This window comes from Dipteris shenzhenensis, chromosome 33, assembly GCF_047967505.1.
Source record: "Dipteris shenzhenensis isolate YYH24624 ecotype China chromosome 33, Dip_SZ_1.0, whole genome shotgun sequence".
In the NCBI taxonomy this organism is placed as follows: domain Eukaryota; kingdom Viridiplantae; phylum Streptophyta; class Polypodiopsida; order Gleicheniales; family Dipteridaceae; genus Dipteris; species Dipteris shenzhenensis.
The window spans coordinates 20,016,604-20,031,683 of NC_141628.1; the positions used below are offsets into that span (position 1 = coordinate 20,016,604).

The 15,080-nt window shown below is 39.5% G+C and overlaps 1 pseudogene; it reads left to right on the top strand.

Annotated features, from left to right (window-relative positions):
* The first annotated feature begins 4,177 nt into the window (after positions 1-4,177).
* On the top strand, positions 4,178-8,198 carry LOC147879801 (mannan polymerase complex subunit MNN9-like; annotated as a pseudogene).
* The last annotated feature ends 6,882 nt before the right edge of the window (positions 8,199-15,080 follow it).

Below are 15,080 nucleotides of genomic sequence, written 5' to 3' on the forward strand. Positions count from 1 at the left end.
CCTCTCTCCTCATCTCCACTCTTCTCCTATCCCCTCTTCATATTTTGTCAAGTGCTATATAGTATAGATAATGTACATAGCACACACTATGAGCTATATAGCTACATTATGTTTGGAAGAATGGATTGTGTGCTATATAGCATGGGATAACGTACATAGCACATAGCATGAGCTATATAGCTCATTCAATATGCTTGGAATAATAGACTACTTACTATATAGAAGAGATAATGTACATAGTACACAGTATGAGCTATATAACTCATGCGGTATGCTTGTTGGAAGAACAGATTGAGTACTATAGAGAAGGGATATTGTACATAGCACATACCATGACCTATGGAGCTTATCCAATAGGCTGAGAAAATAGAGTGAGTGTATATACCAGAGATAAAGTACATAGCACATAGTATGAGCTATATAATATAGCTCATCAAGATTGCTCAAAAGAATAGATTACATGCTATTTATCACATATATTATACATATCAAATTGTATTAGATATATAGCTCATGTAGAATGCTTGATAGATTAGATTAAGTGCTATATAGCAAAAATAAAAAATAAAATAAAATCATTTAGGAGACTCCACCTTGGCATCATCAACCCTTTTCTGTAGTTCCTATACATAGTCTTTGGAATGCAATCTTTGGAACATTTATAACAACTGTTCTTGATCAACATCCTCTCCAAGACTAAAGAGTTTAGCTTCCATCCTACTCATCTTTGTGCGTTTTCCTTCTACTCTATACAAGTCGCAACCTCAAGAACCTAGTGTTCCTTATCAAGCACCCACTTCATATGTCCCAACCTAATCTCATCCACATTTGTCGTTCCGGCAATGCCATCATCCTATTTTTGTTGGAATTCTTGGCTCATATAAAAGTTAAAACACATTTTTCACTGGTATTGTGGAAACGACAGCTTTTACATTGGGTGAAGGGAACACACCATGTAAAGATCTCATATTCTCTTCCCACCTCTTGCACTTTGCACCTAGATGCCCTCGAACCTCAGCATGTTCCATTGCACTCTCTGCAAATGGAGCCCATGCAATGGTGAAAGGCTGCATGTCCTCAGCTCTTTGCACCAACTTGCAGTTCTCCAAGGCAAAGGACTTTGCAAAAAATAGCCTGATTTTGTAATTGGGCGGCCCTCTTGATAGACATCATAGTGACGCCACACAAGCTTCTCGGCAAACTCATCATGTACATGATATGACTTTGTTTTCTTCTACCCAAAAATTGGTTTGGGACATGCAAATACAGACTCCGAGTCTATAGGGCTAATGTATTTTGAACCTGTCCGTATCTCCCTTGGATCCATACCAACAATAATGAGCCCATACTCCTCATTAAACTCCCATGCGTACCAACAAAATTTCTTTTGTACTGAGACTGGGACCTACACTGGTGATATCTTTTTAGATGCCTTGTGATCTGCATTATATCAGCTGCCATGATCTTTGCAAAGACAAAAAGACTAAAAGTCAATATGATTCATTATGATTCACTACATGATCAATAGCTAATAATATATCTAGAATGACATCTTGTATGTTCCTTCCATATACAAAACCATATTGTCTGGCATGCACCACCCTACTCAGAATATGCTTGATTCTATTGGCCAAATCCATGGCCATAACTTTGCACACACAATTGAGCATCAATAAGGGTCTCCAATGACATGGTAACCATCTATTATGATCCTTAGGAATGAACTTTATCATACCCACATCAAGACTCTGAGGCATCACACCTCTTTGAAAGCACCGGTTAATTATTCCATCATATCCTCCACAAGTTATGTTCATAGAACTCAATAGGCATACTGCAAGGCCCAAGTGACTTACGTCTAGCCATAGAGAACACAATATATTTGATGTCAGTTGTTGATCTCAACCAAAGAACATATTTGATCTCAGCCGAAGAAGAGCCTTTACAACAATCAAGCCTCACAAGGCATCACCACCTATTGTGCAAATTGCTTAGGAATGCATCCAGCTTTACCTTGTAATTTGTGCTTTCAATTGGCCTAGTACCCGCCACAATGCTAGATAAATGCTACATGAAAATCTCAACTATTTTTTACTTCTCATACATTAGATTGCCCTCAGCATACTTTACCAAAAGAATATTTTCTTTAAGCCTTTTCTCTCTAACTCTAAAGAAGAATGCCAATGGTGTGTCACCTTCTTGAAGCCACTTTGAACTTGAGTTGCACCCATCCTAGCATGCTCTATAGCTCTCAAGAAAAGCTCAACTGAGGAAAGCAATGAAGGAAAAATAGGATCCAGTGGATTCTCAACAACAATTTCAAAGACAAGCACTCCATCTACTGAAAGGTCTCGAATGGCATACTTCCTCCTCCTTCCAAGCACGATGAACTACTATATCAATGCTATCAACTCAAGAAACGATGGGTTAAACTTGAAAGAAATCGAGCCTCATTTAGTCTATGCCAACATCTGCAAGTCAAACTTTATAAACAGTAGAAAGTGATAAGTAGAAACTTCTTCCATCAAGAATTTACCCTCTGCTTCAAGCGTGTTTGAGCCCTCATTGTGGGGAAACTGATATCACAAGCTGGACGATAGCGCAATAGCATAGATGGCAAATATGAAGCTCTTTAGCTTGTAGGAATGGTTGACAACACGATCATGAGGGAACACAATTTTGTTGTTGGAATCTAAGAAATACTCGAAACGTCTCCTTAGTCTTTCAATTACTTGGTAGTGGTACAGGTAATCATGCAACGAACTCTCTATATTTTATTGAAAAGTATAACAACCACTTTTGTTTTTTCTTCATCTAAGTGGAAAAAGCATTCCACATTACCTTGATTTCACCCAATAACAGGAGGGGTTTTTTGACTCAAATTTTTAAAAAAATCTATAAGCTCATAAGTAACAAGGGGTAGTTTTATTGGAAGGAAAATTTTAGTTGAGGGATTTTTTAATTATCCCTAGAACACACATGATACATATGGTTTCTTAGTAGTGCATCCCCTGAGAATATATTAATATGTTTTATAAGCATTTCAAGTTCATCATGCCAAGAATGAAGATGTGCCAAAGGTTCAAGAATCAATGCTTTAATTTACCATATGCAACACAAGTGGTGACTATAACTACTAACTACGAAATATGACTTTAGCATGATGATTGCTTCTCCCATAAGTTTACATATAGAGGGATGAGAATGTGAGTTTGACATGGTCCCCCTTCACGGAATTAGTTACATGAGGGATATATTTTCACCCTCTATTTTTAAAGGGAGGGAATATAAAATCTCTAAATCCATATGTCAATTTTATGTTTTGGAACTACATGGTGTGAGCTACATTCATGAAGGAGCTCATACTCACCCATGTGCTTAAGAGCCGGTCCCCATGAATGGAGAAAGCCAATGTGTTTGAAAATTTGAAAATGGCTCCCGGTCCCCATGCATGGACTAGCCAACCCTTTGCTAGAATATCAAAGCCCTAAAATAGAATGACAGCCACTCCAGGGAGTGGGTAGGGGCACTCTCTCAGGGGGTTACTAAAAAACCTTATGTATCACATGCACTCAAGAGGTAATTAAAAAACCCCTTAACTAAAATTTCTCCCCCAATAAACCCACTACTCTTTACCTATGAACTAATGGGATTTTCTCTAAAGTTGAATTAAAAATCCCCTCTTGTTATTGTAATCTTGTAAATTTTTTCCAAAATGTGAATTTAAATATCCCTCCTTTGGAATGCACCTGGTATACCAAAATGTTTGAGGTGAACCCCTTAAGGGCAATTCGAAAGTCACTCCGGATGTCCCATGCATCTTTAGGCCTTTCTTTACTTTGTCTCACTTGTGAGTAATCAGTCGCCATCTCCCACCATGGAGGTGGCCTTCTCCTCACCACCTCTTTCATTGCCTATAGCTAATCAATCTACATGGTGGGCAAATCCGATGAGAGAATCAAGCCCGCTAAGGGGCATTAATCTTGCCTTTGCTAGCATAACATCCCATTTTCGGTGCCTGGTGATTTAAAGATGGGAAGTGGGAAGTCCTACTCTTTTGTTGCATGAGGACTGGCTTTAAATCTATACAATTGTGAGGAGGGGTTGGGGAGAAGAGGATGCCCATGGAGGCATTTCCCAAAAACGTAAATATTTTAATTTTTGGGAAATGCCTCCCATGGGCATTTCCCAAACGTCGAGGTCCGAGGCACTTGGTAGCGACACCAATAGGATAGGACCTGTTTCTGTGCAAGCAGGTGCTGTGCGGATGTGAGCACTTGAATGGCGGAATGAGTCCACAATTTCTTGGTGGATCCAATTTTTGAGCCGAATGCTTAGACAATCATCTCACATGGGAACTCACTCGTCTCGATGCACTCATCCAAATGCAAGCGTTTAGCCCTGCGTGAAACAGTATGTTAGATTGATTTGTTACGGAAGAAAAGTGGAATATTATTATACGGTGGACGTTCTACAAAACCGACACTGATTATTAGATTAGGGAAGAAAATTGGATTATTGTACGGTGGACATTCTTTTCAAGCCTTCCTCAAACTTGACATATAGGTTGCACCCGACAAATCGAGATCCCAAGAGTTGTACCACGTGTTGAGAAAGGAGCTCCACGTGCCAAGAGTGGATATTATTGATTGCCCGACCAAAGTTGTGCGACAAGAGTGGATTGAGATCAATAAACTCGGTGGTGTTGACCTTTTGGAGAAGCTCCCTCTACACGGCCAGTTTATTGTCGAAATTACTCCAGATGAGAACCAAGTTCCTGGTCCCTGGTCCCATTGCAGTGAAGAACCAAGTTCCTGGTCCCTGGTCCCATTGCAGTGAAGTCCTTTCCTGAAGTTCTTCTACTCACCCCACTCAAGCAAGTAGCGAGCCATTTGGATCATTACTTCATGCTTATAGACTCTTTCCTATTCGAGGAAAAAGATATCCCTTGGGTTTCTCGTCTCTGACAGCAGTGATGAGATGTACAATCGGTTAAAGGAACACTCCGAAGCAGAGATGCAGGCTTTGGATAAAGGAAATAAATCAAACTAATGTAAATGATACGAAGAGGCGCAAGCCTCACTTATAAAACATCAACAATGAACTGAAATGACAACCATTTCACAACTTGCACCTCATCTCGAACTCTCTCTCCCAACCCTACTCATCTCTCTCTGTGTACGAATGGCATCCTCCTCTTTTCTACATGGTATTACTGGCCATACCTTCCTGCAGTGACCTCACACTTCCATTGCCCTCTGATATGCTCCCGTTGCCCTCCACAATCGCCAGCCTACCTCCATCTTTGGCTTCCAAAAGCCTATCCTTAGCGTTCATCCTCCTCTCGTTGTTGCAACGCCAACCCCAAATTCACCGAAATACCATCAGCGTTATCGCAAACATCAGCGCCTTCAAACGCCAACCCAACCCCTATTCCCTCAGCACCATTGTGATTTTCTTTAGCCCTCGCATCATCAGCCCTGCTCCTCCCTGCTACATAGTTAACTGCAACCCAATTCTCCTCTGCATGGTAGCCTCGCAGGGACAATTTCTGAATCACCTGCTATTCTGGACTCTCTACCATCCTCTACATCTGTCATCCATATAACCCTTTGAGAGGTTCCCGATCTGCACAACAATCATCATTTCCTCACCATGATACCTTGATCTGCTGCCCAATCCCATTCGCCCTGCAACAAACTCCCCATGCCTACATCCGTCACTTACCAGGAAACTTCTTCTCGAACCTTGGTTCCATTTTTCCAAGCTTGAAGCCATGCACCGTGAAAGGACATAAATTAGCGTACACCGGCGAATGCTTTGCAAACATCTACGCCCTGGCTGATCGACTTTGCCTAGAGCGACCACGTGATTGACGCGACCCCATGATTGACATGCTCAATCTCGATTACCTGCCGACTTCAACATCAAACACGACTTGCAATTGACTAAATGGGGTTGGACTATGCATAAAGGCAACAACTACATCACCTCGCCAACAACAAACAGATATACAGATCTCAAAACGAATAAGCCTTCTACCCACTCCTATTTTTTATATTTGCTTCTATCATTTCTGCATATACTAAAATCAATACGCAGTAAATTACAAAAACACATAGAACAAAAGATCATAAACATCACCATCTAATCCCTCTCCTCCTAGGTCCACTCTACTTGGAACTGCCATATTCTTCGGCTATTCTTTGTGGAGAAGTCTTGCCCACATCACCATGGCCTCCACATCTAGATGTTTCTCGTCTTATAAAACTGACCATCTCACCAACATTAACTATCGCACATGGTCCGTTCGTATGCAAATGTTGCTCATTCGAGAAGGTTTGTGGAAGTATATAGATGGTACCACCCCATCTCTGCCACCTACCTTTGCTATGCTTCTGGCGCGGCACAAGGCTCAGCTCCTACTAATCAAGCTGACATTACTACGTGGAAAAGCAAAATCTCATCTTATTCTATCCATTGGAGATCATCAAGTTGATCTAGTTCATCGTCTTCCTCACTTAAAGGATATTTGGGACTGTCTCAAACTTATTTACAAACATTCTAACATTTCTTCCCAAGTTTCAGCATATCGTCACCTAATAAACCACTCTTTGGCTGAGAATGCATCAGTGCCTACCTTCTTGGAAGAGTGGCAACTCCTTCTCGATGAAGCCATGACTGCAGGTCTCTATTTGTCTGATTCCCAAGTGGTCACCATGTTACTAAGTGCCCTACCTCCCACATGGAGCTCTTTTGTTACCACACAAGTGAGTGCTGCTAATCTAACTTTACCCATTCTCCTTGGTAGAATTCTCCAAGAAGACACCATGCATAAGAACACTAACAAACCACCACCCGAATCTAACACTACCACCAACACACCCCTAGTCATGTTATCAAAAAGCTCACGATCACCCTCACCATTTCGTGGCAAAAAGAATGTGTCTTGGCAAGAAAGACCTTCTAGCACTTAAGTATCAAGCCCATCCTCCTCACGAAGTCAATCACCAACTCCACGTTCTCGTGATATCACATGCACATATTGCTATAAAAAGGGCCATTATCGTGAAGGTTGTTGGAAACATGCATCCAATAAGAACCAAGCACGAGAACACGAGTAACACTTCATGGAAGCAGAGGGGGGATATAGTGACACTGAAGACACTAATGACATTGTTGGTCTCCATTTTTGATACTCACTTTTGTATTGCTTCTTGAATAGATACGCAAAGTGTGGATAAAAGGAGATAATAAAAGATGCAACAATTGCATAAAAGCATCTCGAAAGATCTACTAAAAAGGCACTTCAAAAGAAGAAGCCCGAGCTTGCAAAAATAAAGGCCATCTTAATTTTGAAGTGAAAATTTAATTAATCCAAAATTTCCCTTCAAAAAAATGGGGGATTAAAGGAAATAAATTAAATTAATGTAAATTATATGAAGAGGCGCAAGCCTCACTTATAAAACATCAACGATGAAATGAAACGACATAACCATTTCATAACTTGCACCTCATCTCGATCTCTCTCTCTCAACCCTACTCGTCTCTCTCTATGTACAAATGGCATCCTCCTCTTTTCTACATTGGAGATGGAAAAGCAGTATAAAAGAATCTCTCTGATAAGAAAGGATTTTCACTATCATTCGGGAAGCTTCTGCTCTGATATTCATTCACTAGACAACCAATTAAAGTGGCGTGCACTCCTAGCAAAGAGCAGAAACTATCTCTTAATGTCAACTTTGCTTCCGGAGCATGAATGGGTGGTGTGGATAGACTCAAATGTGACATTCCATCCTCCAACACTGATCGAAGATTTGATAAGCTTCAGTGGGCCAGGCAAGCAAATAATAGCACCTAAAAACTTCTGGTCGAGGATGTGAGAGGTGGATAGGCTATGTGATAGAAACAATTGGCATGACATGGAAGAGTCGATGGAATTTCTAAGGAAGACTGATTTAAAGGTGGTGTTTGAGGGGCATGCAAAGTACAAATTAACGGGAAGGAGAGTGCTATGAGATAAGGAAGACATAGTAGGAGGGAAGGTCCTGTTGGTGAGAGCAAATATGCATAAGGAGGGGCTAGTATTCTTGCCCGAGCCCTTTGAAAAGGCCATAGAAACCGAGGCTCTCTCTAACCTTGCTCTCGCCATGTGTTACCAGCCTTGGGGCCTTTGCAATTACATTACCTTCCATTAATTCACCTTCCCTTGACCTCCCAAATCACCCTATATCATAGTCGTGCATGGACCACTCTTTATCTGAAAATTTGCTTTGGAGAAGCAAAGAACTCTCCTAAGGGAGATTGGTGCTCTCTCCCTCCCTCTCTCTCTCTCTCTCTCTCTCTCTCTATCTATCTATACACATGCATACACACAAACACCCCTACCCACCCACTCGATAGAAGGTGCTCTCCATACCACAAATTCAATATCAACTTTGTTGCATTTACTTTTGTTAATTAGATGGACCTAGCCATAATAATTGTAACAAGTAGAACAAGTGTGATGAAGTCTTATCTACTAAAAACTATGACCTCCATCACACCAGTATGTGTTTTTCATACAAACATTAGTAGGCCAATAGTCTTCAAGAGCTAAGTGCTCAACATAAGCTCCTTGTATAGTTCTTCAATGCCAATAGCTTGCATTAAATTTCATCCTAGCCTATATGAATTTGGATTCCATAAATGTGGGTGCATGAGTGGTTACTTAGTTTCTGAGCGTTGGAAAGATCAACTACCTAGAGCTTCACCATCTATCTAGGTGGCTCTACCCCACTAGAATAGTTTTGATTCATTCTCATGACCTCACCCCTACTCTCAAAGCATCATACTATTTTATATATGAAAAAAGTCCAAGGTCGAGTCCATCATCTAATCCATGTGATATTGTGACTTACCCTCATTATTTCCCCCAAGCGTTCAATCATATGTATGTTAATATCTTGGGGGGGTCATTCATCATATGTAACCCTATCATGTGAGTTCAACAGAAGAATATTTTTAATATTTAAAATTTATAGAAATTGATATACATAAGGCAGTTTTTAAAATGAATTTGGAAAAAATTTACAGATTTGTATAGAAAAAGCGTACATTTTATTAATGGAAATATTACAAATAAGGGATTTTACAAATAGGCCTTGAACGCACATGATATTGAGAGCTTATACATAGAGAACCCCCCGAGGTTAATATTCACTCACAAAGTATGACTTATGCCCAATTATGGAAGCTATATGCATTGTGAGTTTTAAGTCTAGCCTAGCATAGAGGTACCTAAAGCTATAATCTTCCGGCTTCTATAATCATGATAGGTAACAATCAACACCATATTCCTACCAATTGAGCCTCATCATAGAAGAATCTTGAAGGTTGAAGGTCTAGCTACTTGCATTGTGTCCATGCCCAAGTTCCATAGGACGACTCCACAAAATATGATATACATGTTATAAGCATTGTTGCCTTTGAATTTTATGCAATACCACTTGTAAAATTTCTTTAGAGTATTAAAGTATCCTTTGATATTTTTCTTTTTTGTGTCATCCCCTCCCAATGAACCTTGAGCACTTATTGAATCAAATTAATCTCATACTTGTGGAGCCAAGGCTAAGGCTATCTCTTTCATTATATAGTAACTATTTGATAACATAATATTTTTCTTTGTTGTTTGGGAATAGGATATACTTCCAAATCATTATCTTAATCTACCACCTTATTAATTTGCATCATGTTCTACTAAGAACTACCAAATGATATATAAATAAATATATATTCTCCTTGTTGTGTTCTAAAAGACAATGCATGTAGACTTGTTCTATAAGCATAAATAACGAGTGTTATGTTTACATTTTAGATAGTAAGGGGCTAGAGTATAGACTATCTAGCCCTATACACATGTATTCACTCCAAGTACTCTATCACTTATAGAAACAATGTGGATGGCTTCACAATCAAAGCTTAAGTTTGAACCTTGCTCGAGTCGTATTGCTTCCATCGTTTCTCTAACTGAGACCTAGCACATGTTATTATACACATTCTCAAAATTCGTGCTTCCCCTTTTGGACGAGTGTAGTCCATATCACATGCAGCATAATTCTATTATCCTTTTGCATGATTATAGTCCATATATATCACATGAAATATTCAAATTGTTATTAATAATGCTAATACCATGAATAAAGACAAACTACCTTGCACTTATTTGATCCTGAAGGAAATAGCCTTGTGTAAGCATTATTGAATAAAGAGAGTAGAATTTAATTCCCCAAATTAATCCATGAGGCTTATTTGTCATATTTCTTACTAGTTCACCATTCACATGTTATGTAAGTTCTTTGATTTCTATATGATCGGCAAGAAGCTTAATGTGTTTTTTGTTTTCTAGTTCACAAGTAGTAAGTTCTCTAAAGATTACATGGAAAATGTGAAAAAGATATATAAAGGGATTGTCAATGCTAGTACAAAGTGATGTTCCTCCTCCCTTAAGACTTGGAGAGACTACCTAAAGGAATGTACTAGTGCATATATTTACAAACATCCTCCATGAAAAGGAAAAGATTGGAGAAGAGATATTCCATTCTTGAGAAATAATAATTTGTGAAACAAAAACAAACTCCTGCTAATAGAGACAAGCCTTTGAAAGAGGAGCATTATACTCCTGGGTCTATGTTTGCTTGGATGTAGCCATTTTTGGTGAGGTTCAGAGACTTAACTCATGCATTGCTTAGATAAATTGCTTAGATAAATTCAAAAAACTTTGGCTTCAAGTTGTAGTACACATTCCAAACTTGAACATGAGAGCAAACAATTGTGGAATAAGGATTTGAAATGAGACCATTAAAGCATTACAAGTGCTATTTTGCATGTGAAGCATGCATCCTCAAGACTATAGGATATAGCAATTTATTCAAAAAGATAAAAAAGTATGTTCTATAAATACATGCAACCAAGTAATCATTCAAAAGTAATCTACGTGAGCTTCTCCTCAACCCAAGGACACACTTAAATGAGAACATTAGGCATGGGTTAACGGGCCTCCACTGTTGTGCTAAAGTGATGCATACCCATTTGAGGGAATGCTCTATAACTTTTTTTTGATTTGTTGAAAACCAAAATGGATTGAAAATTTGGAATCCAAAATGGTGGGACTACTACATGGTGGTCTTAAAACATTGATAGTTATTGGAATTGGCATCTAGAGTCACCCTAAAATAGAAGAAGTTGAAAAAGTGCAATTTGAGCATGTGCAAAGATCTTTTAATAAATCCAACACTATCTACAAATTTGAATTGTTTCTTTTTCCATGCACTTGCTTGCTATATGGCTCATAAGCATGCCAGAGTTCATTGCATTTCATAATACACAACATCAAACCCAATAGCGTGCCCTTTGGCATTTTGTGTTTTGAAGCATTTTAGGCCACATTGCACTTGTTTGATATATCCAATTCTACTAACCTGTATTGCCAGAGGGGGGGGGAAACCGGTGGCTGAAAATTTTGCTACTCCCAAGAATTTTGAATTTTCACACCTCCTACCCATCAAATCTTGGAAGATTAAGTACGTGCAACCTACCCCCGCCTTGCACAACACCCTACAATGTACCTCAACATGACCTTGCATAGACTTTGGTTTGCCATTGTCTTCTTTCAAGTAAGTTGTCTTCTATTCTTTGCTTGCCTCACTAGCTAGCTTCTCTAGGTCTATTCTGGACTGATCATGGCCATGGTGTTAATGGCAACATGCATCTCACCATGGCTTACAAGAGAAGTAGATAGACACTGCGAGACAAGAAAGCTAAAAAACTGGGTCAAGGTACAAGGAACATATTGCAGGTCGAGGCAAGCACTAATACGGTATTAAAATGGCAATGAAAGATACTTTTGCAATATCTGCAAAGGGAGAAACAACAAGAAGAAAGAAGACTCCTAGTTGCAAAGCAGCAGTAGGAAGCGTTTGCAAATGCATGCATTCGATCATTGCCACATCAGAGTGAAGAACACGAGCTATGGTGTCACAATTGGTGGGAGCATTTGAGGCAGTAACATCAGGCCATTGAGGCGATTACTAGTCTCGAGTCTTCACAAGTGTTATCCTGCACCCTAAAGTTCATAGAGTAACAACCCTACCAACACCTCAGGAGATGCATGCCCAAGAGGCGATACTCTCTAACCTAAGAAATGGCCTAGAGAAAGTAACCTTATGCAACCGTAGGCTAGTTCAGCTCAATCGCAAGTTATGTGCTTGTCCTAAACTAGCATGGTTGAATAGACATTAGTTGTTTTCTAGCTGGTGGTGTGGTTGAGCAAAAATTAACAGTAATATATTTTGCAATAGAATAGTAATATATTTCGCAATAGAATAGCAATATATTGTTATTTTACTAAACCAGCCCGATGGTTGGAACATCATGCAACTGTGGCTGCTCAAGCTCAATCACCAATTATGTGATTGTCCTAAACTAACGTGGTTGAACAAACATTAGTTATTAACCAGCCATTATTGTGTTTCTTAGTACTTAAATTTGTTAAATTTAATTTCCTACTATTTGGGTCATATACCACTATTTCTAGACTGGGATGGCTTTGACCTAATGTGTTTATCCTAAACCAGCCCGATGCTGGTTCAAGACAAACGGTTCAAGACAAACAGCAAGCAGTTACTAACATAAATTGTGATTGAAATTCTAAAATTTAGAAATAAAAAGTAATATATTATTATTTTCTAGTTGTGAAATTGAGAAATGAAAAGCAATATACTTGTTATTGTCTAATATGTGAAGTTGAGACCATTGGAATAAACTAGCCTAGTGGTTGACTATCCTAAATGTGTCCTAAACCAGCCCATTGATTGAAATTGTGACTATCCTAGGGCCAACCCGGTAGTTGAAATTTTGATGGTCCTAAACTAGAGAGGTGGTTGAAAATTGTTTTACTTCATTATATACTTTAATTAGACTATGTTTTATCTTGTTTTAGTAGTGCAAAAAGAGGGTTCACTGTTCTGTTGTTCACCCATATTGGGTTAGCAGACGGAGTTGTATCTCAAGTTTATGGATCAGAATCTGGACATTTCAATTGGGGAGATGAGCTTTGAGCATTATAAGCCCTGGTATGTCAGGAAACTCAAAGACAGGAATGTTTGTTGTTGCAAAATACACATAGACTTTGATGTGAATGGAATGACTCCACTGCAAGCCTTTTCTGGTAAGAAACCTTCAGCTGCACATTTTAGGGTTTTTGGATGTGACTGTTTTGTGCATGTCCCTAATGCTACCAGGACCAAATGGGAACTGAAGAGCCAGAAGTGTATTTTCTTGGGCTACAGTGAAGAGGTGAAGGGTTACCGTCTCTATAATCTTGTTACCAAGAAGGTAATTGTAAGTCCCGATGTGGTCTTCTCAAAACAGCTGCATCAATTGGAGGAGGATCTGCTTCCTTCCCAGACAACCAGGAATAGGATATCCATCCAGTACCGCCACCAGTAGCAGACCAAACTCCCCTAATGGTGCTTGGGAGGATTCAGGACAAAGAAGATGAAGAAGAGCCTACAGAACCACAACGGCAACGGCCATTCTCGAAGTGGGTAAAGCAGCTTTTGGATGGCAGAGAACCTCCAGCCATTGAGGAGAAACCATCCGAACACTACCAGTCCAAGAGATTAGAGGAGCAAAGAAGGGCGCAGGAACACTTGGTTAGCTATGCTTTGATGACAGAAGTGATTCGTGCTGATGAACCCAAGTGTCTTGAAGAGGCACAGGGCGATGATGGTGGATGGAGGCTATGCAGTTGGAGTATGGCTCCATAATGACGAACAACACTTGGGACCTCGTGGATCGACCACCAAAATGCAAGGTAATCAGAACCAAGTGGGTGTACAAGACCAAGTACAAGTCCGACGGCACGTTAGATAAGTATAAGGCTCAACTCGTGGCAAAAGGATTTGCACAGGTACATGGTTTTGATTATCAAGATACTTTTGCTCCCACATCTCGACTAACCATAATTCGCAGTGTTTTGGCTTTAGCTGCCTAGGGAAGTTGGCCCGTGTTTTAGATGGATGTGAAATCTGCCTTTTTGAATGGAGATCTCAAGGAGGAGGTATACGTGGAACAACCACTACTACACACGCATCCTATTGCGACGTTTACGTACCGACGATTAGCGCCCGCTTAGCGTTAATCGTCGGTATAAAAATCGGGTGTCGTAAATCGTCGCTATATAGCGACTTTTAATAAGCGTCGCTATATAGCGACGTTAGTAAAAGTCGCTATATAGCGACTTTGAAACGTCGCTATATAGCGACCTTAGTAAAAGTCGCTATATAGCGACTTTTAAAGGTCGCTATATAGCGACACTGAGACTATATTATAGCGACGTTTTACAAAGAGTTTTTTTTTTTTTTTTAGCCTTAAAATTTATTTTCTTCCAATGACAAAATTTTTTAAATTTTCATACATGTTTGAGCTCATAGAGAAATAAAAAATGAGAGCATGTACATCAAGCCTTTGAAGCTCATATATTCATGTCCAAGTTGGAGATGAGAAAAATCAAATTAAATAAGAGCATTTACATCAACTGTTTCATCTTGAGCCAAGTCTAAGGCGCCAAGCAAGTCTATCTCCAACTCTATACCAAGTTGATCTCCTATATCATCATCGTACTCTAGCATCGTACGTTCACCTAAAAGTATTTGATCATCTTCTTCAATTAAGCTTAAGTGTGGTGATTGATCTTGACGATTGTTGTCTTCCTCGTCAATATCGTGATCTCCATCCTCCTCCCGTGCGATGTCATTATGCGCATCTTCCTCTTGCCTCATATGGTGATCTACATCTTCTTCGCTAGATTCATCAATTGGATCCGGATTTGGTAGTGGCATCTCCATATCCACATCTCGATCTTCAAAAATCTGCTTACTTCGTGGTGCAACTTGGATCACGTACCACCATCTTGGATCAGAACGATCCAGATGAAAAACCACCTATATTGAAGATGAAAAATCACGTGCCAAATGTCGTCAATTATATATATATCAATGGACTTAAAAAACGAAAGCTTCGACTAATTAAATCATTAG